The 25413-nt window shown below is 40.0% G+C and overlaps 1 long non-coding RNA gene across 2 annotated transcripts in view; it reads right to left on the bottom strand.

The window, feature by feature from the left end:
- Positions 1 to 25413, bottom strand: part of LOC132816425 (uncharacterized) — an 86469-nt gene that overhangs the window by 50510 nt on the left and 10546 nt on the right. Inside the window, exon 3 of one of the 2 annotated variants that reach the window (XR_009644800.1) lies at positions 2769 to 2900. This is a non-coding gene — a long non-coding RNA (uncharacterized LOC132816425). Of the gene's footprint in view, positions 1 to 2458; positions 2901 to 25413 lie in introns of those variants that run through there. The other variant, XR_009644799.1, reaches the window with a different exon arrangement.

Here is a 25413-nt window from a genome sequence, read left to right as displayed (position 1 = left end):
AGTCATTAGGAACATCCTTTCTGAATTTACCCTGACTAATTGTTAGAATTTTATGGGTTTCTGAGAGCTACCCTTCTTTCTTTTAAACAACCATGAATATAGTCAGATCCAAATCATATACTTCACTCAAATTAACCAGGTCATATTGAAGCATCGCTATATCTTCCTCAGTTCACTCTCCCACACAGCTTTGAGTCATCTATAGACTTGGAGATCTTACATTTATCTCCAGCTAAATCAATTAATATCTATTGTGAATAGCTGGTCCAAGCACTGATGCCTGCAGTACCACATTAGTCACTGGCTGCCACTGAAACAAAGGCCTATTTATTTTTACTGCTTCCTGCCTGCCAACCATTTCACTATCCATGTCAGTACACTACACCAATTCCATACATTTTAAAATTTACATGCTAATTTCTTATGGAACTTCATCAAAAGCCTTCTGGGAAGTTCAAGCATATTCAACATTATTTCCTCATTAACACATCTATTACATCTTTGAAAAATTCCAGTAGATTGGCCAAGCATGACTTCTTTTTCATTAATCTATGTTTCACTGCTTCCAGGTGGCCTGCTATTAAATTTTTTACAATGGACTCTAGTATTTTCCCTAAACCAATGGAAAGTAGCAACAGTGGGTTGGGGAAGGGGATCAGTGGTTAGGCCCCACTTGTTCATAATATGCATTAATGAAGTGGATGAAGGAATCAAAATGTAATATTTCCAAGTTTGCCAATGACAAAAAAGTGTGGTGAGGATCCTTCAAGACAATGTAGACAAGATGAGAAAGTTGGGCAAATTTATGGCAGATGCAATAATGTGTGTACAAGTGAAGTTGTAGGAAGGAAAAAAACTGAGTATTGTTTAAATGGTGATAGACGAGGGAACGTTGATGCTAAAAAGGGACATAGTGCACTTGTGCATTGTCATTCAAAGCAAGCATGAAGATATAGCAAGCAATTAGGAAGGGAAATGATATATTAGCCTTTATTTCAGGAGAGCTCGAGTACAGGAGCAAAGAAGTCTTACTGCAACCATATAGGGCATGATGTGGAGATGCCTGTGTTGGACAGGGATGCAAGGTCAGTTGTCACATAACACCAGGCTTTGATCCAACAGGTTTATTTGAAATCACAAGCTTTCAGACTGCTGCTCCTTTGGCAGATAAACTTTACATTCCAATATATTAACATTTTTTCAACACACCCTTGGCAAAGGCAAATTGAATTAAAAAAAGATTACCCCACGTGCAATTCTAGCAGCAGGAAGAGAACTCGTTTTTAGCTGTAACAGAAGGGAATATGAGCATCCACATCCAGCTTCAAAACCCCAGCAACTGCAAAAAAGCTAAAACTAAAAATTCTGGTTCTCTGGGACTTTGACACCACCCATTCAGGCTGCATCAATTGTTCTAACTTTGAAAAAAAACACAGGCTTCACAAGCTGTTTGTTTTATTGGCTTTGAGCGGACTGCTCACCACGTCTTTCTTAACCTTTCTTCATTAAGTAACCAGGACAAAATGCACCTCGTTAAACCATAGTATTATAGATTAGATTACTTAGTGTGGAAACAGGCCCTTCGGCCCAACAAGTCCACACCAATCCGCCAAAGCGCAACCCAACCCATACCCCTTACCGGAGCACCCGGAGGAAACCCACGCAGACACGGGGAGAACGTGCAAACTCCACACAGTCAGTCGCCCGAGTCGGGAATTGAACCCAGGTCCCTGGCGCTGTGAGGCAGCAGTGCTAACCACTGTGCCACCGTGTCGCCCCGCTTATTTTAATTCAAGATCTTATCACACTAAGATTTACAGAAAACAGCGAGTTGCGCATTGTGCCTTGTTCAGCTCAAAAGACAACAGTACAAATACCCATTACTTCACAATACAACTATTTTTGCACAAACTACAAATAGCACAACTGGTATAACATTTCCATGGCATCAACAGTTCAAACTGTGCCCCAAAGTATTTTAAATGCCAACCCTTTGTCCAAAGCAGACGTTAATGATTTACATTAACTCATTTCCTACTCTCATTGTAGACAAATGCTGCATGCAGAAACCAAATTAAGTGAAATCAATACCTGACATCTTACAACAGTGAAACCAAAATAAATGTAAAAATTCATAGAAGGCAAAATGCATTTCTTTACAACTAAAAAGGTTAAAAAAATTCACTTTATGATTGTCAAAGATCACAATTTTGAAAATAACAGCAAGAAAGTAAAGCTAGTTTGTGATAGTTATTAAATAAGAGTCTTCAATCTCTGAGTAAATTATTTTAATTCAAGATCTTAGACTTCAAAGCACACAGGTAGACACCATACCGTCTGATGCATTACTATTTAATATTTTTCTTAAATTCTGATCTGATAAAAAGTTGAAATGAAAGTTAATAAACTTTAGGAAAGTTCCCATGTAACTTTCCATTACAGTATATTATTTGCATTTTCTGGGAAATGTTAATATTACTATTAATAATTTACAAATAGTATTGTAGCAAAGTAGTTACACTGTAAAAGACCTAATCTAATTTGGGCTTGATGAAATATGCCATTACATTTCAGGTAATACTTCCATCACAGTAAAGCTTAGAGCTCTAAGCCCTGTTTTCAACTGCTTAAAATAATCTCAGCTTATTTCTTAAATATTATAAGACACATGAAAGCAATAAAATTAATACCTTTCAAATGAAAATCTCTTCCATATAATACAAAAACAATCCTTATTTCATTCCTGCTTTCTTTTTAAAAAAACATACCTAGTAGTGCCTGAAACAATCCACTTTTGAAGATACTTATAACTCTTTCAACAGCACGTTTAAGTTGTTTTTCCTCTGGTTTCTTCAGCTTTGAACAGTAGTCTTCAAGAAGCAGTAAAGCGCGTTGAGTGTCTAAAAAGCAAGAAGAAAATTGACTTAGAGAATATTCTGAATGTCTCTTCCCACATTATCAGCTTAGATTTTGACTGCAAACAACAGGCAAGACAACAACCCTTTCATAAGTGCACCACTGAAATACCAAACAGCTGAAATGCAACCCAAGATGGAATTCATTGATTTCAATTCCTCCTGAAGGCCAAGTATCCCAAGCTTCTGTTAGTGCTTGAGCCAACAATCATAGGCATTATTATCTACAAATCTTAAATGAAAATCAAAGATAAGCTTGCTAATTAGATTATGTTAATGCTCTGACCAATACAAGTGAACCCTTAAAAGACCAATTCAATGGCCCATGCAGAGTAGCCAAAGAGTTCAGGGAAGCATGTTATCTTATTGAAACCCCAAATCAAGGGAAAACAAGCAAAAGCTTTTGTATGTCAACTTGAGGAGACAATGCCACCAAGAGGGGACAAATTAAAAAAAAGCACACAGTCTGTTTCATTGCCACTAACTTAAAAGGACAAAGCAAAGATGATTTGGAAAATGATGAAGGTGAAGCCCACAATGAACCCCAATTAATCAATTAAGAAGCATTGGCATACTTGGACTCCCTTATGCCAACAAATATGTAGAACATCAAGCAGACTTAAATTAGGCTATTCATTGCAATTATGGATTTATGCACAGTCCGAGCTGCACCATCCTACCTCTACGTGAGGTTATGTGAAGTGGAGAGGCATGCCTCTAAGGCACCACTTCTATCAGTCACATGGAAGAAAGGGAAGAACCTAACTTCATGGTGAAGCAGCAACTTATAGAGCTGCAGTAGCTGGAACTCCCAACTGTGCTTTTGCCCGTGCTGGATGGCTCCATTAGATGTCAAAAATTTAATGCAGTGACCAAAGCTGACTGCAGCCCAATACTCCAGCTTGAAGACTGCATAGATATGATGGGTAAAGCAGTCTACATCACCAAGGTAGATTTATTCAAGGGATGCTATCACAAAGGAAATTTTTACCTTCATAATGATGGACAGATTAGAGCAAAAGTCAAATCATGCCATTCAGACTCAAATGTCCAGCCACCATTTAAGGTTTATTTAATTGCCTAGTGTACTTTGGGTGACTTCTGAGTGTACAGCAACAACTCTAGCTCAAAGCAACTGAAAACACACTTACAGAAAATAGAGTCAGTTGATCTTGTGGTCAATCCCAGCAAGAGCAAGTGCACTCTGTCACATTACCTATCTCGGTGGGTCAAACGTGAGGGCTGCAAAAGGTACAAGCAATAGCATAGTTCCCATTCCGACAAGAAAAAGGAAAATCACAAAGTGCTCAGCAACACTTGAGTGCTACCTAAAGTTAGTCTTCCAAGGTCTGTCACCAGTAAACTAGCTAACGATGACAGAAGAAAAGCAAAAATGGTAATAGCACAACATTTGAAACTATACGTTAATTTAATTGCACTAGCAACACCTCAATTTCAGACGAAGCAGCTTGAAATAGAAAATGACAATGCTTTTCTCTAGGACTCAAAAGTAAAGAACATTTCAGGCAAAGGAAAAGTAAAGTAGGAAGGACTAAATACTGTAAGAGGGTATATGAGCTTAAGGCTGAAACTTTCAGAAAAGGAAAAAGCAGATTCTGGGGATCATGCTGCTGAGCAAGAATCTGAGACCAACCCAAGACAGAAGGTAAGCTGTTTAAATTTGTGCAAGTGTTCCCAAATTGGTTGCAAAAATATGCTGAGCTTGATTTATTTCAAAAGAGAAGATTGCAAGCAGATGAGATAGTCAGAAAAAGTAGGCACTGCTCATGTAAACCGTGATTTGGAGATACCGGTGTTGGATTGGGGTGTACAAAGTTAAAAATCACACAACACCGGGTTATAGTCCAAAAGGTTTAATTGGAAGCACACTAGCTTTCGGAGTGACGCTCCTTCATCAGGTGATAGTGGAGGGCTTGATCGTAACACAGAATTTAGAGCAAAAATACCCACATGCGCACACACATTTTGTGGGGTGAATTTGTACTTGCAGAGTTACATTGCACGTTGCTCAAAATCTGCATACATTCATGTAGAACTCGGAGCTCAAAAACTGCATGAATTTAAGTAAAACTCTGTTATCTCACTTTTTAAGATTAGAATCAATCTAAACATCAGGTCATAGACAGAGAACACAGGGGGCTTACACCTTCAACATATTGTCTAGCTATCACCATTGTTAACAACTAACCCGAGGATGCAACTTTAAAAAAAAAGGGTTTTATAATTTACACATGAAAGAAGTGAAACTATCACCGTATTCTAACAGATGAAAGCTTAACAGACAATCAATTTTTCCATGTATAATTTCAGTTACATCATACTGCAAATTTTTGCTCTAAATTCTGTGTTACGATCGAGCCCTCCACTATCACCTGATGAAGGAGCGTCGCTCCGAAAGCTAGTGTGATTCCAATTAAACCTTTTGGACTATAACCTGGTGTTGTGTGATTTTTAACCATGTAAACCAAGTTGACAGATTGAAAGGTTTATGCCTCAATTTCTAAGAAGGCTTCTTTTGATCATGAAGTGGCATAAAAGGCTATTTTTGGATGAGGCTGGAGGCTGACAGGCAACATCATGGGCAGATTTATATCAAATTTGAGAGGGTATTGCAAAATAAATTTGATCATTTAATGGCTGCACCAGATCCCTTTAGACCATAAAAGCATCTGTTCAGATTACAAATGAGATCAAAACAGTGTTTTCATTCTCAAAAGCTGTGGCACCTTTATGGTATTTAAGGAAGTGGCCATATAAATAAATGATATATCAGTCAGCTACATCTTGGATTCTAACAGCTCCTATGGATGGGATGGCAGCTAATGTAAACCCACTATTTATTTAAAAAAAAGGAGGCAGGGAATTATAGATCAGTTAGCCTGACATTGGTAGTAGGAAAAATGCTAGAGTCCCATTATAAAAGATTTGACAGCTGAGTGCTTGGAAAACACAATGGCAGGATTGGACAGAGTCAGCATCAATTATAAAAGGGAAATCATGCTCAATAAATCTACTGAAATTTGCAAGGATCTAGCTCGCAGATTTGGTAAGGGGGAAGTTATTGGATGCAGCTTGCTTACATTTTCAGAAGGCATTCAATAAGAGCCCACAAACAATTAGCACGTAAAATTAAAGCATGCCAGATGGGGTAGTGTATTGGCATGGATAGGGAAAATGGCTGGTAGACAGAAAACAATGAATTGGAATAATTGAATACATTTCCAAATGGCTGCAAGTAATGAGTGGAATAGCACAGGGATCAATACTTGGACCTCTGCTATTCATAATACAGTACAACCTCTATTATCCAAACATCAACTATCCGAATTTTGGAATATCTGGACAAGGTCTCAAGGTCCTGTAGAAACGGCATTAGGCAACTCAGCATTCAGTCGTCAATTAAAAACCGTTATTGAGTGCATTGCTGGATAACTGAGAAATGTTCAATAACCAGCACTCAAATTACCACTTGTTTACGATAGATCAGTAATACGTTAAACGACATAATGGCAGCACTCAAATTACCACTTGTTTACGATCTGATCAGTTACACGAATGATAATTATCTGAACAAAATACTCCCTGCCAGTCTCATTCAGAAGTTGTACTGTACATATTTAATATTTTAGATGAGAGAGCTAAATGTAATATTTAGTCAATATAAAAAGGTAAAGTTTGCAGAAGACAAATCTGGGTGGGAGGATGCATTGTGAGGAAGTTGCAGAGGTGCTTCAGTAAAGTTTGGACATGTTGAATTAGTGGGCAAATGTGCAGATGAAGTATAATGTGGATAAATGTGGAGTTATTGACTTTGGTTGCAAAAGCAGGAAAGCAGGTTATTATCCTAATGGTGATAAATTGAGAAAGGGACAGTGCAATTAAACATGGGTTTCCTTGTACACAATTCATCGAAGGTAGACATGCAGAAGGCTGGAAGAATACAGCAAGGAAGGGATCATCAGGTGGAGAAGTCAATGTTTCCAGTGTAACCCTTCTTCAGGGCTCAGGATGAGTGTAAGAGGAGCTGCAGATAAAGATGGGGGAAAGTAGAGATGGGTGGCAGGGTGGTGAGGTAGGGATAGGTGAACACAGGTAGAGGGTACAAATTGATTGGTCAATGGGAGGAACGAATCCAGTTGGTAGCTAGTCAGAGGAATGGAAGGGAGGGAGAGGGGGAGGGGCTGGAAAGCAAGTCAACAGAATGGAAGGGAAGTTATTTGAAATTGGAGAACTCATTGTAGAGTCCTCCAGGTAGGCTACCTCGGCCAAAGATGAGGTGTTGTTACTCCAATTTGCGGTTTGATTTGCTGTGGCAATGGAGGCGGTCGAGAATGGTCATGTCAGAAAAGGAATGGGTAGGGGAAGTTAAATGGGCGATGACTGGGAGGTCAGATGATGCACAAACATGGCTGAGTTGCTCAGCGAAACATGTTGAATTTACGTTTAGTCTCACCGATGTAGAGAAGACCACAACGGAAGCACCAGCTACAATAAACCAGCTTGGAGAGAAAAGGTGAACCTCTCTCATCTGGAAGGACTGTTTGGGGTACTGGCTGTGGTGTGTCAGCAGGTTTTGCATGTTTTACAGTTTCAGGGGAAGGTACCTGGAAGTTCAGTGGAGTTGGTGAGGAGAGAGGCACGAACCAAGGATGAGAGAAGGGAATGGTCCTTGCAGAAGGTAGAGAAGGGTGGAGAAGGGAAGTTGTTCTTAGTGGTGAGGTCCAATTGGAGTTGGAGGAAGTGTCTAAGGATGATATATTGGATGCAGAGACTGGTGGCGTGGTAGGTGAAGACGGAGGGGGGGGGAAGGTTAAAAAGCAGTGTAGCGAGGAATGGAGGTGGTGGGGTGGAGGGCTGTCTGGATGACGGGGGGGGGGGGAAAAGTATGTTGCTCAAAATAGATGGACATCTGGGATACTTGGGAGTGAAATGTCTCTTCATCTGAGCAGATGTGACAGAGGTAGAGGAATTGGCACAACAGGATGGAGTTCTTGCAGGCTTCTGGATGGGACAAGGTGTAGTCCAGGTAGCTATTGGAGTCTGGGTTTACTATAGATGCCCATGTGTAGACGGTCATTGGAGATGGAATGAAGAGGTCAAGAAAGGGGAGAGACGTAGATTAGATTCCCTACAGTGTGGAAACAAGCCCTTCGGCCCAACCAGTTCACATCGATCCTCCAAAGAGTAACCCACCCAGATCCATTTCCCTCTGACTAATGCAACTAACACTATGGGCAATTTATCATGGCCAATTCACTTGACCTGCACATTTTTGGACTGTGGGAGGAAACCCACGCAGACACAGGGAGAACGTGCAAACCCCACACAGACATTCACCAGAGGCTGGAATCAAACCTAGGATCCTGGAGCTGTGAGGCTGCAGTGCTAACCACTGACCCCAAGATAGACCAAGTAAAAATTAAAGGCAGGGTGGAAGTTGTGGGCGAAGTCGATGAACTTCAGCTCCCCTTACACCACCCCCAATCCTGAAGGGTTACACCCAAAATGTTGATTTCTCCTCTTGATGCTGCCTGATTTGCTGTGTTCTTCCAGCCTCCTGCTTATCTAACTTAGATTTCAGCATCTGCAGTTTTTTGTGTCGCTGTCACCAGTTAATCAAAGCCAGCACGCAGGTGTACCAAGCTGTAAATGCAGGAAATAGTATGTTGGCCTCAAAGCCATTAAAGTACAGGAGCAGGGATATCTTGTGACAATCACACAAGGCCTTGGGGAGACCACACCTGGAATACTGTGTGCAATTTTGATCTCATTTGAGGAAAGACATTTGGCTGTGGAGGGAGTACAACAAAAGTATTACAAGAATGACTTCTGGGATGACAAGACTGATGTAGAAAGAGAAAGACTGGCTCAGATGGGCCTACATTTGTTGGAGTTTAGAAGAAGTGGGGGGTGAGGGGATTTTAGGATCCCAGAAATCTCAGATTCAAAGAACTACACACGATAAACACATAAAAGATGTTCCCAATAACTAGGGAGTCTAGAACCAAGCACCACAGTTTAAAGATACAAGGTAAGCCTTTTAGGACTGAGATTAGCTAGGATCATGGACTTTAGTAAAGCCTTTGACAAGGTTTCACATGAGAGATTGATTTTACAAAAGGTCAAAGCATATGGGGTCCAGGGTAAATTAACAAGTTGGATTCAAAATTGGCTTAGTTCAAGATGACATAGGGTGATGGTAGAAGGCTGATTGTGTGACTGGAGGCCAATGTCCAGTGGGACCACAGGGATCAGTGCTGAGACACTTATTGTTTGTGATAGATGAGAATGATAAATGTTTGTGGATGACAACAATTGGCCAGGTAGTTAATGGCAAGGGTGAAGGTCCTACGTTACAGGAAGATAGAATAGATTAGTCAGATGGGCAGATCAGTTGCACATGGTATTTTACCCTGAGATGCACTTTGTCGTAACAAGACAATGAAGTACTCAATAAATTGCAGGAGACTAGAAAGTATAAAGGAGCAGATTGATCCTGGGGTGTTTGTCCAAAGATCCCTGAAGACAGCAAGACAGGTTAATAGGGTCGTTAAAATATATATGGGACACTTGCCTTTATCAGCTGTGGCATATAACAGCAGGAAGATTATACTGGAGACGAGAAAAAATTTGGTTTGCCCATGGCTCGAGTAGCGCATGCAATTCTGTTCACCATACTATACGTAATTGCACTGGAGAAAATGCAGACGAGATTCACCAGAACATTACATGGGTTGCAGCATTACAGTAACAAATAGATTGCATACATGGATTGCTTTCTTTAGAGCAGATTGCGGGGGGAGTTTGCTGATTGCATTGTATAAGATGAGGGAAGTGGACAAGGTGGAGAGGATGCACTGTCCCCCTTAGCTGAAAGGGAAAATGGTAAAAGTGAAGGGCAGGAGTTTGAGAGGGGGGTTTAAGGAAATTCTTTTTCCACTCTAAAGGTGGTGGGAATCTGGAATACAGTGTGTGATAGGATAGTAAAGTCAGAAAATCTCACAGCATTTCAGAAAATAAATGGCTGTGCATTTGAAATGTCAAAACAGTCAAGGCTATGGGCCAAGTGCTGGAAAGTGGGATTCGTGTAAATAGATCAGCACAGACGTAATGCCCTCTTCTGTCCTGTATGTCTGCATGAGATGAAGAGATTTCTTCACCCAGAACAGTGAATTCTCTATTGTGCAATGAACCAGAATTGATCAGGGACCTCGAAGTGAAGGAGACATTAGGAGGTAGTGACCATTAAACAATAAGCTTCAATCTGCAATTTGAAAAGGAGAGGGTACAATCGGTAGTGACAATATTTCAGTTGAATAAAGGGAACAATGGAGCTATGAGGGAGGAGCTGACCAAAGTTCAATGGTGCAATACCTTAGCAGGGATGACAGTGGAGGAACAATGGCAGATATTTCTGGGTATAATGCAGAAGATGCAGGATCAGTTCATTCCAAAAAGGAAGAAAGATCCTATGAGGAGGCGGGGTGGTCATGGCTGATGAGGGAAGTTAAGAAACATATAAAGTCAAAAGAGAAAAAGTATAACATAGCAAAGATGAGTGGGAAAACAGAGGACTGGGAAGCTTTTAAAGAACAGAGGATTACTAAGAAGGAAATACGCAGAGAAAAAAAATGAGGTGCAAAGGTATACTGACCAAAAATATAAAAGGAGGATAGTAAAAGCTTTTTTAGGTATGTGAAAGGGAAAAAATGGTTAAGACTAAAATTGGGCCCTTGAAGACAGAAACAGGGGAATATATTACGGGGAACAAAGAAATGGCAGAAGAGTTGAATTGGTACTTCAGATCTGTGTTCACTGGGAAAGACACAAGCAATCTCCCAGAGGTAAGTGGCTGAAGGACCTGAACTGAAGGGAATTTATATTTGCCAGGAATTGGTGTTGGAGACAGTGTTAGGTGTGAAGGCTGATAAGTCCCCGGGGCCTGATGGTCTACATCCCAGGATACTGAAGGAGGTGGCTCGAGAAATTGTGGATGCGTTGGTGATTATTTTCCAGAGTTCAATAGATTCAGGAACAGTTTCTGTGGATTGGAGGGTAGCTAATGTTGTACAATTTTTTAAGAAATGAGCGAGAGAGAAAGCAGGAAATTATAGACCAGTTAGTCTGACCTCAGTGGTGGGAAAGATGCTGGAGTCAATTATAAAGGATGAAATTACGACACATCTGGATAGCAGTAACAGGATAGGTCAAAATCAGCATGGATTTGTGAAGGGGAAATCATGCTTGATCAAACTTCTGGAATTTTTTGAGGATGTAACTCTGAAGACAGACACGGGAGATCCAATGGATGTAGTGTACCTAGACTTTCAGAAAGCCGTTGATAAAGTCCCTCATAGGAGGTTAGTGAGCAAAATTAGGTGCATGGTATTGGGGGCAAAGTACTGACTTGGATTGAAAATTGGTTGGCTGACAGAAAACAGAGTATTAATAAACGGCTCTCTTTCGGAATGGCTGGCAATGACCAGTGGGGTACCACAGGGATCAGTGCTGGGACCGCAGCTTTTTACAATATATATTAATGATATAGAAGATGGTATTAATAGTAGCGTTAGCAAATTTGCTGATACAAAGCTGAGTGGCAGGGTGAAATGTGAGGAGGATGTTAGGAGATTACAGGGTGACTTGGACAGGTTAGACGAGTGGACAGATGCATGTCAGATGCAGTTTAATGTGGATAAATGTATGGTTATCCACTTTGGTGGCAAGAACAGGAAAGCAGATTACTACCTAAATGGAATCAATTTAGGTAAAGGAGCAGTACAAAGAGATCTGGGTGTTCTTGTACATCAGTCAATGAAGGCAAGCATGCAGGTACAGCAGGTAGTGAAGAAAGCTAATAGCATGCTGGCCTACATAACAAAAGGGATCGAGTATAGAAGCAAAAAGGTTTTTCTGCAGCTGTACTGGGCCCAGGTGAGACCGCACCTGGAATAGTGTGCGCAGTTCTGGTCTCCAAATTTGAGGAAAGACATTCTGGCTATTGAGGGAGTGCAGCATAGGTTCACGAGGTCAATTCCTGGAATGGCGGGACTATCTTATGTTGAAAGATTGGAGTGACTGGGCTTGTATACCCTTGAGTTTAGAAGACTGAAAGGGGATCTGATTGAGATGTATAAGATTATTAAAGGATTGGACACTCTGGAGGCAGGAAACATGTTTCCACTGATGGGTGAGTCCCAAACCAGAGGACACAGCTTAAAAGTAAGGGTAGGCCATTTAGGACAGAGATGAGGAGAAACTTCTTCACCCAAAGAGTGGTGGGTGTGTGGAATGCTCTGTTCCAGAAGGCAGTGGAGGCCCAGTCTCTGGATTCATTTAAGAAAGAGTTGGATAGAGCTCTCAAGGACAGTGGAATCAAGGGTTATGGAGATAAGGGAGGAACAGGATACTGATTGAGCCATGATCAAAATGAATGGTGGTGCAGGCTCAAAGTGCAGAATGGCCTACTCCTGCACCTATTGTCTATTGTCCATTGTCTCTACCATAGAAAAACAATTGAGTGAAAAAGGAGGACTTAGATATAGTTCTTTGGGTCATAGGAATCAAAGGGTGTGAGAAGAAAGCAGGAACAAGAGTACTGAGTTGAATGATCAAATTGCAAGATGAAGCAGGCTCAATGTGCTGAATGGCCTATTCCAGCTCATATTTTCTATGTTTATGCAGATTACTCACATTGCAGGGTAATCTCATTAGGGTTATAAAGAAAAAGGCCCTGACAGATTACAAGAAAGTGAGTCGGCAGATGCTGGATATCAGAATCAAAAAGTGTGGCACAGGAAAAGCACAGCAGGTCCGGAGGCATCTGAAGAGCAGGATAGTTGTCGTTTCGGGCATAGGCATTTCATCAGGAAGATGGAGGGGGAAGATTGCTGAGAAGGTGATAAATGGATATGGGGGGGGGGGCAATAGTGATAGGTCGGTGGGGAGGGTGAAGGGGATAGGTGGGAAACAAGATTGACAGGTAGGACAGGTAAAGAGGACAGTGATGAGGAGGGGAGAGGCAGATTTGGAAAGCGGTGAAGTTGATGTTGATGCCGATGCCATTTGATTGAATCAACATCAACTTCACCAGTTTCCAAATCTCCCCTCCCCCCACATCAAAAATCCAACCCTCCAACTCAGTAGCGCCCTCTTGACCTGTCCTGTCTATCTTCCTTTCCATCTATCTGCTCCATCCTCTCCACAACCTATCACTATTGCCCCTCACTTCCACTCACCTATCATTTTCCCAGCTATGTTCCCTCCCCATGCCCACTTCCATATTGATCTCTCAGCAACCACCTCCTCGACATTTCTGATGAAGGGCCTATGCTCGAAACATAGACTCTCCTGCTCCTTGGATGCTGCCTGACCTGCTGTGCTTTTTCAACACCACACTTTTCAATCCTGACAAACTAAAACAGACTGGGTTGTAGTTCTGACTGCAGTTGTAAGACTAACTGCAGAGGAAGTAAATGAGATACCCAAGAGTTAGGAAGTTTTGTCAAAAGGAAAAGTAAATTTATATGTCTCAGATGAGGTATGTAACTCCATAGTCATTCTTGGGGATACAGGAGCTGCCCAAATTGCTTCACTGAACAAACACATGGCTTTCACACCAGAGCTGAAAATGAATGTCACTGTTTGTGTAAACGGTATTGAAGGGGAATATAAACCTGAAATGTGATTGAATGTCTGGAATGGCAACTGTAGAGACTGTCCGTCCATACAACTGACCTACACCTAGAGAATAATATGTCCAGACTGAAGATAGTAGCTTTGTCAGTAGTCATGGAAAGACCAAATAAAGTCAACAAGAACGAACAAATTCAGGAAAAAGTTCCAGGAACTCTTCATTCATGAATAATGACCCAAGCAATGGCTAAACAAGTACAAATCATTGGATGTCAAATTGACAAAGGTACTTAGTAATCTGAAACTTTAGGAGTTCAGATAACCTGAAGGACATGTTCAATAAGTCAGTCATTCTATTTGGACCAACTTGCAAAGTCATATAATTCAGTAATCCAAATGGATCAACGGAAGCGGAAACAAAAGAATTTTCAGAACAGTACTATACTAAAAATGGGATTCTGGAATGGAACTGGCAAAGTTGAATAGGCTGGGGCTGTTTTCCCTGGAGCATCAGAGGCTGAGGGATGACCAGAGAGGTTTATAAAATCATGAGGGCATGGATAGGATAAATAGACAAAGTTTTTTCCCCAAGGGTGGGAAGTCCAGAGCTAAAGCGCATAGATTTAGGGTGAGGGGGAAAAAATATAAGAGAGACCAAAGGACAACCGTTTCACACAGGTGGTACCTGGATGAAATGAGCTGCCAGAGGAAGTGGTGGAGGCTAGCACAATTGCAACATTTAAAAGGCATCTGGATGGGTATTTGAATAGGAAGGTTTGGAGAAATAGGAGCCGAGTGCTGGCAAGTGGGATTAGATTAGCTCTGGATATCTGGTCGGCATGGACAAATTGGAATGAAAGGTCTGTTTCTGTGCTGTACATCCCTATGACTATCAGCTCACAAATTTGAGGATGATGGTGGTGCACCAAAAAATAGTACTACCCTAATGTTGCAAATAATATTAAGGATAGCCGATGAAATTCCCATGGCTTGGCGTGTGGGGAATCTGAAAAATCCAAGCACACACAAGTCACCATTTTTACTGGTCTAGTCTACAATGAGATACTGCAGGTTTGCATAAAATGTCTATCTGCCAGATTGTAGGAAAAATCACAACATACAATCAAACTGGTTCTTTAGATTCCACGCCAATCCAATAGGTTGTTAGAAGACTATGTGGGACCTTTACATAAAGCAAGACACAAGTATATCTTTACTACTATGAACACAGTTACTTGATTCCCAGATGCCATTCCCTTGAAAACCATTACCACTAAAGACAGAATAAAGTAAGTTCTTTACCACTACTGGTTAGCAAGAGACCCAGTTGGATCAATTTTCAATATTATACCTAAAATGTTTCAGGAAGTCAACAACAGTCTGTGAACAACATTTAAACCTCAGTACACAAAGGAACTAGACACAAAGGAATTTTAACAAGGTATTATCAAACCCTTGAAAGTGATCAAGGCATACTGTTATGAACGCGGCTCCCTGGCGCTGAGAGGCAACAGTGCTAACCACTGCCCAAGAAGGAAAAAATTAAAGGAAAATTTGACAGAATCTGAGCCAGACCTTCAATATCAAGATGAAGTTCAGTAATGCATAAACTATATTACACAGTGCAGCATCAAGTTAAGGCATTAGTTGGCAATATCAAAAATACATACTACCTCTTAGTAGTAGAACCTGTGGAATTCAGTAGACAGACCCATGCATTAGGATCAGTCCAAGTTTGGTTTTCACCCAACTGGCTTTTTTTTTCCTATATAATCCACTTGGTTGACCACACCAGAAGGACACAAGAAGAAAAAGATGGTATAACCTTTACAACCCTAAGCTCAAAACCTAGCCAAGGTATCTACAGGTGGAGGAGTGAAAAGAGAAAAGACCAAAACTACTAAGTTGGCTAAATTAGGCCCAGCCAAAAACCAAAAAGGGGAGTTGAAGGAATTTAATCAATCTTTTAAGTCAGAATTAAATTCCCAGTCAGAAATATCAAAGTAAATGGAATAAATCTGAAGACCCACAGATGGATAGGAATAAGATGGGAACACAAGGAAAGGGTGAGGCTATGAAAGCAAGGAGTGACAGGGAGTAGCAGGAAGAAGTAGGCTACACAATCAAAGATAAAATATTATTTAATTGGGGCAAAGTAAAAATAATGTGTGTCATGTACTGTGACAAAAGAATAAACCAACACCAAGGTACCTGAACAACATGCAGTGTGAATTGACAGGATGAGGAATTCACTCCATGATTTGTTGTGTCAAACAACTGTGAATTTATGCTAAATTTTAATCTTAGACTGACCAAGCTGATTGGATGTGGCAGCTCAAATAATTTGTTGCCTGTACCCAGACCTCCTGTGAGTTTACCAAATTGAATGACTGAAAATCAGTTTTGGGACCTCAATGCTTATTTATATAAACAGCTTGAATGAAGGGACGGAATGTATGGCCTCCAGGTAACTACCAACTATGTGTGCAAATTTGCATAAGGTAAAGACAACTAGAGAGATAAATGCATGACTCAAAGATTGACACAGGAAAAACGGGCTTAGATTCATTCCAGAAGTATCCCAGAACTCATTGCATTCAGGAGGTTCCAAAGAATCAGAAAACTTTTGATGTGACACCCCTTGTTCAAGGAAAAGGTAAGCAGGAATTAATAAACCAGTGTAACATGTTGTAAAAATGCTAGAGTCCATTATTAAGGAGAAACTAGCAGGGCATGTTGAAAAAGCTTAATGTAAGCAAAACCTCTACAGTTTGTGAAATTCGTTTGACAAATTTACCAGCGTTCTTTGAGGATATAATAAGCAGACTTGACAAAAAAGGGAACTGACATATTTGGTGTTGTTGGATTTCCAGAAAGCATTCAATAAGGTGCAACTTCAAAAGTAATTGCATATGAAATCTCAGTATTGTGGGCAAGGTATTAGCATAGATTGAAGATTAGCTATCACAAAATGCAAAGTGGGATTAACAGGTTTTATACAGGTTGGACAGACATAACCAGTCTAGAATGTAATCTATCTATACTAATGGTTTAGGAGAGGAGCAGAGTATAACTTTTTTTTCAAATTTATATAAAAAAAAAGGTGGAAGGCCACATTGGGATAAGGACTTAAGGAATCTACAAGAGGATATAGACAGATCGAGTAATTTGGCAAAATACTTGCCAGACAGCATTGAATATAGGAAATTGAGATATCGAATACTTTGATAGGAAGAATCAAAAGTATGATTAGTATTTAAATAGAGAGGCACTCCAAATGTGCAACACAACTCTTGCATGCTAATGTTTTACTTCATATACAAGTGTAGCAAGTAATTAAGAAAGCAAATGAAATGTTGTTATTTATTATAAGGGCTGGAGCTTAAAAAGAGTGAAGCCTTGTTCAACTGTGCAGTGTTTGTAAGCTGCACATGTAATGCTGTGTGGTTTTGGTCCTCATATTTATAAAAGGTACTGGCATTACCGTCATAGAGTCAGATGTACAGCATGGAAACAGACCCTTCAGTCAAAATTGTCCTTGCCGACGAGATTATGCGAAATTAATCTAGACTGCAACTCCATTGCATTAGAGGCAGTTTAAGAGAGATTCACTGGGCTGACTCCTGGTCTGAAGAAATTGACATATCAAGAACAGCTAAAAAAGATTAGGCCTTAATTTATTAGAATTTAGAAAAGTGAAGAGTGATCTAATTGTTGAAATATACTAGATTCTGAGGGAGTTTGACAGGGTAAATGTTGAGATGATGTTCTCACTTGTAATCTCAACTACTGGGCAGATTTGTAGAATAAAAAACAAAGATGTGAGGGAATTTTTTGAGAGTACTGACTGTGGAATTCTTTCACCCAAAAGATTATAAAGGCTAGATCACTGAAAATATTTCAAAATGAAGATAGATTTTGGAGCTTCAAGGAGTTGACGGTTACAAGGAGCTGGCAAGAGAAATGGAGGTCTGGTATGAAGGAGCCATGATCTTATGAGAGATAGGCTCAAGAAGCCAAATGCCTAATCCAATCTATCAAGTTATATACTTTTGTGGAAAGAAGAAATCAGAGATTCCTCCTTTCTCATCCACATAGCTACCGGGAAATATTGGTATGCATAACCTCTTTGCCTTTGTGTAATACTATTTTTAAAAAAACTAGAACTTAGTAGTTTGCTTCTCCCTTAAAAATGTTTCACGCAATATATAGAGTCATAGAGCACAGAAACAGTCCTTTTAGTCCAATCTATCCATGCTAACCAAGTTTCTCAAACTTAGTCCAACTTTCTTGCATTTGGCCCATATCCCTTTAAACCTTTTCTATTTACATGGTTGTCCAAACGTGTTTTTTTTTAAAATGTTGTCACTATACCTGCATCTACATACAAACCAACCTTGTGGAAAAATGTTGCCTCTCACCTTAAGCGTATGCCCACTAGTTTTGAATTCCCTCATCCTAGGGGGAAGACCTTTGCTATTCACCTTATCTATGACCCTCAATTTTATAAACCTCTATAAATGATCTTTGGACCAAAAAATGATAGAGATAACTTTACAGATTGAGTGAAAAAGTAAGTGAGCTTAAATTCTGACAAGTTGACATTTTTAAAACTTTGCTTACACTTTATTGAAATAGGTTTGAAAGTAGCATTTCTTCTTTCGCCCTCTCTAAAAGGTGAGGGATATTATGATGGCTTTTATTTAATGTTTACAGATTTGAACTTGAACTGTAGAGATACCTGGATTTTTAGAAGAATTCAATGAAAAGAAACATCGGAAGTGTTTTTAAAAAAGGCATTCCCAGAAACTACATGTTTCAGATAACTGTTAGTCTTGTTTGGTTGAACACTTCTTTTTGCACCACTAGGTTTTACAACTGTTCTGTTTCAATCATGTTTTCAGGCTTAAAAGTGATTTTGGAATGCTAGAAGAGGGAAGCTGCTAAAGAATAGCTTGTGTTCATCTCATCTCTTCTACTTGTGAAGCACCTTTGTGGTGAAATCAGTGTGAAACCAGACTGTCTTCTGAAACAGGTTGGAAGATCTCACAATACAGTCTTACCTCCACAAGCCAAGGTTCCAGAGATAACTGCCTTTGTTTGGTGGCAATACATTCCAGACCATAATGATGGCTAAATATTTCAAACCTTCTCTTTGTCTTCAAAAACCAGAAGTAATGACCAAAGATATTTCCCATTCTCTATTTCCCATCTCTGAACCCCAGTGAATCACTGCAAACAGAAATCAGTTTTTCATTCTCCACTTGGTGTTCGTGTCTTGTTTTCGGTTTAGTGTTAAACATCTTGATATTACAAATAACATGTCATGCAATTTTATTTAATCAATCAATACTTGTACTTTAAAAAAATCTGATTGGAAGATATTTTTATTTCATGACTAATATAGAGAATGCATACTACTGGCTATATTAGGAACCAGAGGAAACAATGTTGTGACCCATAGGTATAGCACGACTAGAGAAAGGCATGTTTTGCACCCATCTCAATCATGTGTCCTTCTACATTGATCTCTCCATTTTTAACCTTCTCTATTGTTTCAACCAAATTTAAAACACGAGCAGCAACAGAACTCGTTTGTTTGCCCAATCACAGGCTTGGAAAACATCAAATACACTTTAGTGCGTATTTCCTTATGGCAGGGAATGCTATTAACAGAAGAAATTATTGCTTTTAGATCAGAGATCTTTCATTGGAAAAGGCACAGGCAGAGGAGTTTGCACTTTTGATATTGGTTCACTAAACATTTCAGGCAAGTGGACTCTACTTTCCTGCACCAGCTTCAATTTTTGTTTTAGTCCAGATTTACAGGATTGCAGTTTTTCCTTCAATTCCTAAAATTGAGTCGAGCAATCTTTTAAAAATATCATAGCTATGTAGCAATTTACTATTCATTTCACTTTCCCCATTTTGCCCCAATTCAAAATTGAAATGCAAGTCCATGTGCTTGAAACAAATTATCTGCATTGCTACTAATGCAATATGAAGTTCATTTCATTATTATGCATTATAGGTGGTAAGACAGATGCAAAAATCAAGAGTTAGAAATAAAAGGCAAAAAAAATGACAAAAGTCAGTACCATGGTAAACAAAATAATTGAAAAATGCTGAGCGCATTCTTGACAGGGAAGATCAATGTAAACTCAAGAAAGGTCAACCACAAATATTAACTGGGCTTCCCTCTCAGCAGATGCTACTAGAGTCTTCGCAGCATTTAATATTTATATTTCAGATTTACAAGAACATATTGATCAGCATGTGCAGCACTTAGCAGTTGTGTTGATATCACTTTCATATCATAAAGCGATTTCAGGTGCAAATCATAACCTGTCAGGAGTGGTTGCTGCAATCCACCGAAACCAAGATTGCCCGGAATTGTTAGAGGAGCTTATTTCATTAGTTACGGATTTGGCTGTGTAGCTCTTTGTCATTACTGCTTCCTCCATAATGAAAACCCCAGCAGTTGCTCAGGAGAAAACCGATACAGAGGAGTTGAGATGGAGGTTCTTCAGATCAGAAATATCAACTTTTGTACATTATGTCATGACATCAGTAAAAATAAAAAACTGTTCCAAGTTCCAGACCACATATTTCATTTGTATTTATAGTGATATTTACTGAAAAATTTATGACATGTACGTCATAAATGTGCCCTCTCCTTTAGTCTTCTTCTACACCTCATCACCTCTGCACCTGCTTATAAATTTGCTTTATCCCTAATTACTTCCAGTTCCAACAGAAGATCATAGATCAGATCATCAAGTTTTTCTCCCCACAGATATTATATGACCATTGAGAAATGCGTCTTTTATTTTAAAAATTATCATAGATTGTAGCCTGGTCCAGATCTAGAAAGTTCCCATCTAGACTCACTATCATTTCAGCCCTTTTGAAGCTTTCCAATTTCTATTTAGTGTCATGCAAATTTATTCTGAGATTCATTTCAGAAGTTATTAGCTTGTGATGAAACTGAGTCAATTTTCTGTAAAAAATAAGTACAGCAACAAAAAAAAATGCTTTGGACAATGTCCAACAGGTTTTAAGCTGTAGGTCTGTGACAGAGTACATGAGAACAGAGAGCAAATAAAACAGATAATAGTGCAAGGCAAAGCAGATGATCCTCAACTCCCTTTGCCATTGAAACCTTCAATTTTGTTTTTATAAAACAGGATCACAAATTTTCTTCTTGGTCTCTCCCCTCTTCCACCTTGTTGTTGTAATTTTGTAGGTTGGTCAGTTAGTTGGACAGCTAGTTTGTAATGTAATGTAGAGTGACACTATTTGGGATCAATTCCAGCACCATTATCTACCCTCGTTTTTGACCTCTTTCCTCACCTGAGTGATGGCGTACTGCCAGTCATCACTCTAATAAAGGAGCCCTATGTTCTGCTAAGACTGTGACAACTTATAAAAAGTAATTTTTAAAGTGGTGCTGCAACTAACTTTTGTCCAGTGCTGAAGAATGGCCATAGAATAACTGTTTCTCTCCAAAATGGTGCCTGAGCTGCTTAGTAATTTAGTATTTCCATCACCAGAATTTTTCTTTTGCTTAAGTTTGGCCTTCATTCCTTTGATTTCTACTGCTTGCTCATTAAAAAGAAAAAAGAACTCCAAGATTCAAAAGCAAATTAACATTGTTGTGGTTCTGTTCGCCGAGCTGGGAATTTGTGTTGCAGACATCTCGGTGACATCCTCAATGCTTGGGAGCCTCCTGTGAAGCGCTTCTGTGATCTTTCCTCCAGCATTTGTAGTGGTTTGAATCTGCCACTTCCAGTTGCCAGTTCCAGCTGTCCGCTGCAGTGGTCGGTATATTGGGTCCAGGTCAAAGTGCTTATTGACTGAATCTGTGGATGAGTGCCACACCTCTAGGAATTCCCTGGCTGTTCTCTGTTTGGCTTGCCCTATAATAGTAGTGTTGTCCCAGTCGAATTCATGTTGCTTGTCATCTGCGTGTGTGGCTACTAAGGATAGCTGGTCATGTCATTTTGTGGCTAGTTGGTATTCATGGATGCGGATCGTTAGCGGTCTTTCTGATGGTCCTATGTAGTGTTTTGTGTAGTCCTTGCATGGGATTTTGTACACTACATTGGTTTTGCTCATGCTGGGTATTGGGTCCTTCGTTGAAAACAACACCACCCCCAGATTCTATGGCTACCTAAAGTGCACAAACCAGACATCCTACTCAGACCCATTGTATCACTACCAGGAACACCATCACACAAAGTGGCTAAAGAACTACAGCAGAAACTGAAACACCTGATCAGCAGATCCAGATACTCTATACAATCAACACAGGAATTCTTGGACATCATCAGAAATATATACTTACACAAGGAAGAAACTATAGTCTCATTCGATGTAATGGCACTGTTCACCTCTATCGACAAAACCTTAGCCAGAGAAACAATAGTCAACCTGCTGGACATACAGAACAGACAACAGGGTGTTGAACCTATCAACAAAGACGGCATACTCAAACTACTGGACCTGTGCCTCACAACACACTTCACATTCAACAACCAAATATATGAACAAATCAATGGCACACCCATGGGCTCACCCATCTCTGGACTCCTAGCAGAAGCGGTACTGCAAAGATTAGAATAAACAGTCTTACTGCAAATTCAACCCAAACTCTGGGTCAGATATGTGGATGACACCTTTGTAATCATTAAAAACACAGAAATAGAGAACACACACTGGATCATCAATGCCACTCTCTCAGGAATCAGATTCACGAGAGAGGAAGAAAAGGACAACCAACTCCTATTCCTCGACATGATGGTACAGAGAACACCTAACGGAGAATTCAGCACAAAGGTATACAGGAAAGCTACACACACAGACCAAGTCCTGAACGACGAAAGCAACCACCCCAACACACACAAAAGAAGAAGTTGCATCAAGACACTATTCAAAAAAGGGCCACAACACACTGCAGTACACCAGAACTGCAAAAAGAGGAAGAAGAACACCTATACAATGTATTCGCCAAAAACAGATACCCGCGCAATTTCATCAACAGATGCCTAAGGGAAAAACAACAGAACGAGGACATGCCGCAACCCAAAAGGACTAGCCACACTACCATACATCAAGAGCATTTCTGAACGGACAGCCAGACTACTGTGACCACTAGGACTCATAGCACACAAACCAACAGCCACTTTCAGACAACAACTCACCAGAACGAAGGACCCGATACCCAGCATGAGCAAAACCAATGTAGTGTACAAAATCCCATGCAAGGACTGCAAAAAACACTACATAGGACAAACAGAAAGACAGCTAACGATCCGCATCCATGAACACCAACTAGCCACGAAACGACATGACCAGCTATCCTTAGGAGCCACACACACAGATGACAAGCAACATGAATTCGACTGGGACAACACTACTTTTATAGGACAAGCCAAACAGAACAGCCAGGGAATTCCTAGAGGCATGGCACTCATTCACAGATTCAATCTGTAAGCACATCGATCTGGACCCAATATACTGACCACTGCAACGGAAGCTGGAACTGACAACCGGAAGCGGCAGATTCGAACCACTACAAATGCTGGAGGAAAGATCACAGAAGCGCTTCACAGGAGGCTCCCAAGCACTGAGGATGTCACCTAGACAGGAGACGAAATGTCTGCAACACAAATTCCCAGCTCGGTGAACAAAACCACAACAACGAGCACCCAAGCTACAAATCTTCTCCCAAACTTAACATTATTAAACACCTTTAGAGGAACAAAAAGACCCAAGTGGCTTTAGCTGAGCCAGACTAGATGTTGGAGCTTTATAAATTGTACAATGAGGAACACAGAAAGGGACATTTACAAGTTGGAATTATAGCAAGTAAAAGTTTTGTAGGCCATTCATAGGAATGAATTTTGGAAAAGTTATTCATCTCGCAAACAGCTTCCTGTGGTAGAGTAGAACTGTGATTTTATTTGAACTAAATGAAGCTTAGCAAGTTCAGACTTCTCCAGGAGGAGAAGAAGAAAACAGTGTTTTTTTCCTACGCAACATCACACCCACTTCTCAGGAAATGAGGAATAATCAGACCCCTAGAAAGATAAGGTAAGAGATATTGCCAGCCACTGATAGAGAAGTAGCCAGTAAAGGAGGAACATGAGGCAGAAAAATATTAGGGCAGACACTGAATTTGAACTGCTATTCATTGGCAAGATAAACAGCAACATGGATTGGCTAATTTGAATAGTTCACTCTATAAATTTACTTAATTTCTATGTAATTCCATGAGATAATAAAAGTCTACATCTATTAGCTCCTACAACAAGGAATAAAAGTGTACAGTATAAAAATGTCCTTTAACCAGAAAACTTGACAGAAACTGAACGGTTGCAGAAACAAAAAAGAATTTGAAGATTTGTAGCTCACATTGAGGTTCTGGATGTAAGTTTGCTCGCTGAGCTGGAAGGTTCATTTTCAGATGTTTCGTCACCAAACTAGGTAACACAGGCAGCCTCGGGTGAAGCCATGCTTCCTATTTATGTACGTCGATTTCCTTGGGTTGGTGATGTCATTCCCTCTGGTGATGCCATTCCCTGTTTTCTTTTCTCTCAGAGGGTGGTAAATGGAGTCAAAGTCAACGTGTTTATTGATAGAGCTCTGCTTAAATTGCCACGCTTTAGGAATTCTTGTGCATGTCTCGGTTTGGCTTGTCCTAGGATGGACGCATTGTCCCAGTCAAAGTGGTGTCCTTCCTCATCTGTATGTAAAGACACTAGTGAGAGTGGATCATGTCTTTTTGTGACTCATTGATATTCATGTATTCTGATGGCTAGTTTTCTACCTGTTTGTGACAGTTGTTGCAAGGTATTTTGTAAATGTTCATTTTGTTTATTGTCTGTATAGGGTCTTTTAAGTTCCTTAGCTGCTGTTTTAGTGTGTTGGTGAGTTTGTGGGCTACCATGATGCCAAATGTATTCAAAAAGAGCGAGTACCCAACAAACACAGTCTGCTGATTTCTCAAACCCAAACAAGCAGAAAAGACGCATCCAGAAATATTAGCCACTCTCCCCTACACCAAAGACATCTCAGAAGTCACTGCCAAACTACTCAGACCTCTTGGCATTATGGTAGCCCACAAATCATTTGCAAGAACTGTAACAAATACTACATCGAACAAACAGACAGAAAACTAGCCACCAGGATACACAAACATCAACTAGCCACAAAAAGACATGACCCACTAACACTAGCATCCTTACGTACAGATGAGGAAGGACACCACTATGACTGGGACAACACATCCATGCTAGAACGAGCCAAACAGAGACAAGTGCGAGAATTCCTATAAACGTGGCATTCCAGCCAGAACTCTATCAACTAACATATCGACTTGAACCCCATTTACCACCCTCTGAGAAAACGGACCAGAAATGACATCACCACAGGAAACCCAAGGAAACCTAAAAACACAAATAGAAAGTGGGTCATAATACAGTGCTTCACCAGAGGCTCGCTAATGTTACTTAGTATGGTGACAAAAACATCTGAAAATGAACCTTCCAGCTCAGCAAGCAAATTTACATCCAGATAAAAAAAAATTCTTAATGCAAGTATTCACTGCAAATTTACTTAAGGTTGGATGTCTGATGTGAAGTCCTTACCATTGATGAAAATGAGATATCTTAAGAAAACAGAGTATCACTCCTGAAGCTAAATTCAAAACAACAGCTGCTCATTTTCTTATCCAAGGCACAGTGCCAAAACCTTATCAAGACATCAAAACTAAAATACTCATCTATGACATGGATATAAAATATAACAGCCTGAAAGTCTGGACAGAGTACGAAAGGAA

Source organism: Hemiscyllium ocellatum, chromosome 6, assembly GCF_020745735.1.
Source record: "Hemiscyllium ocellatum isolate sHemOce1 chromosome 6, sHemOce1.pat.X.cur, whole genome shotgun sequence".
NCBI lineage: Eukaryota > Metazoa > Chordata > Chondrichthyes > Orectolobiformes > Hemiscylliidae > Hemiscyllium > Hemiscyllium ocellatum.
The sequence above is the reverse complement of the archived record's forward strand: the minus strand, read 5'-3'. Positions and strand labels throughout refer to the sequence as shown.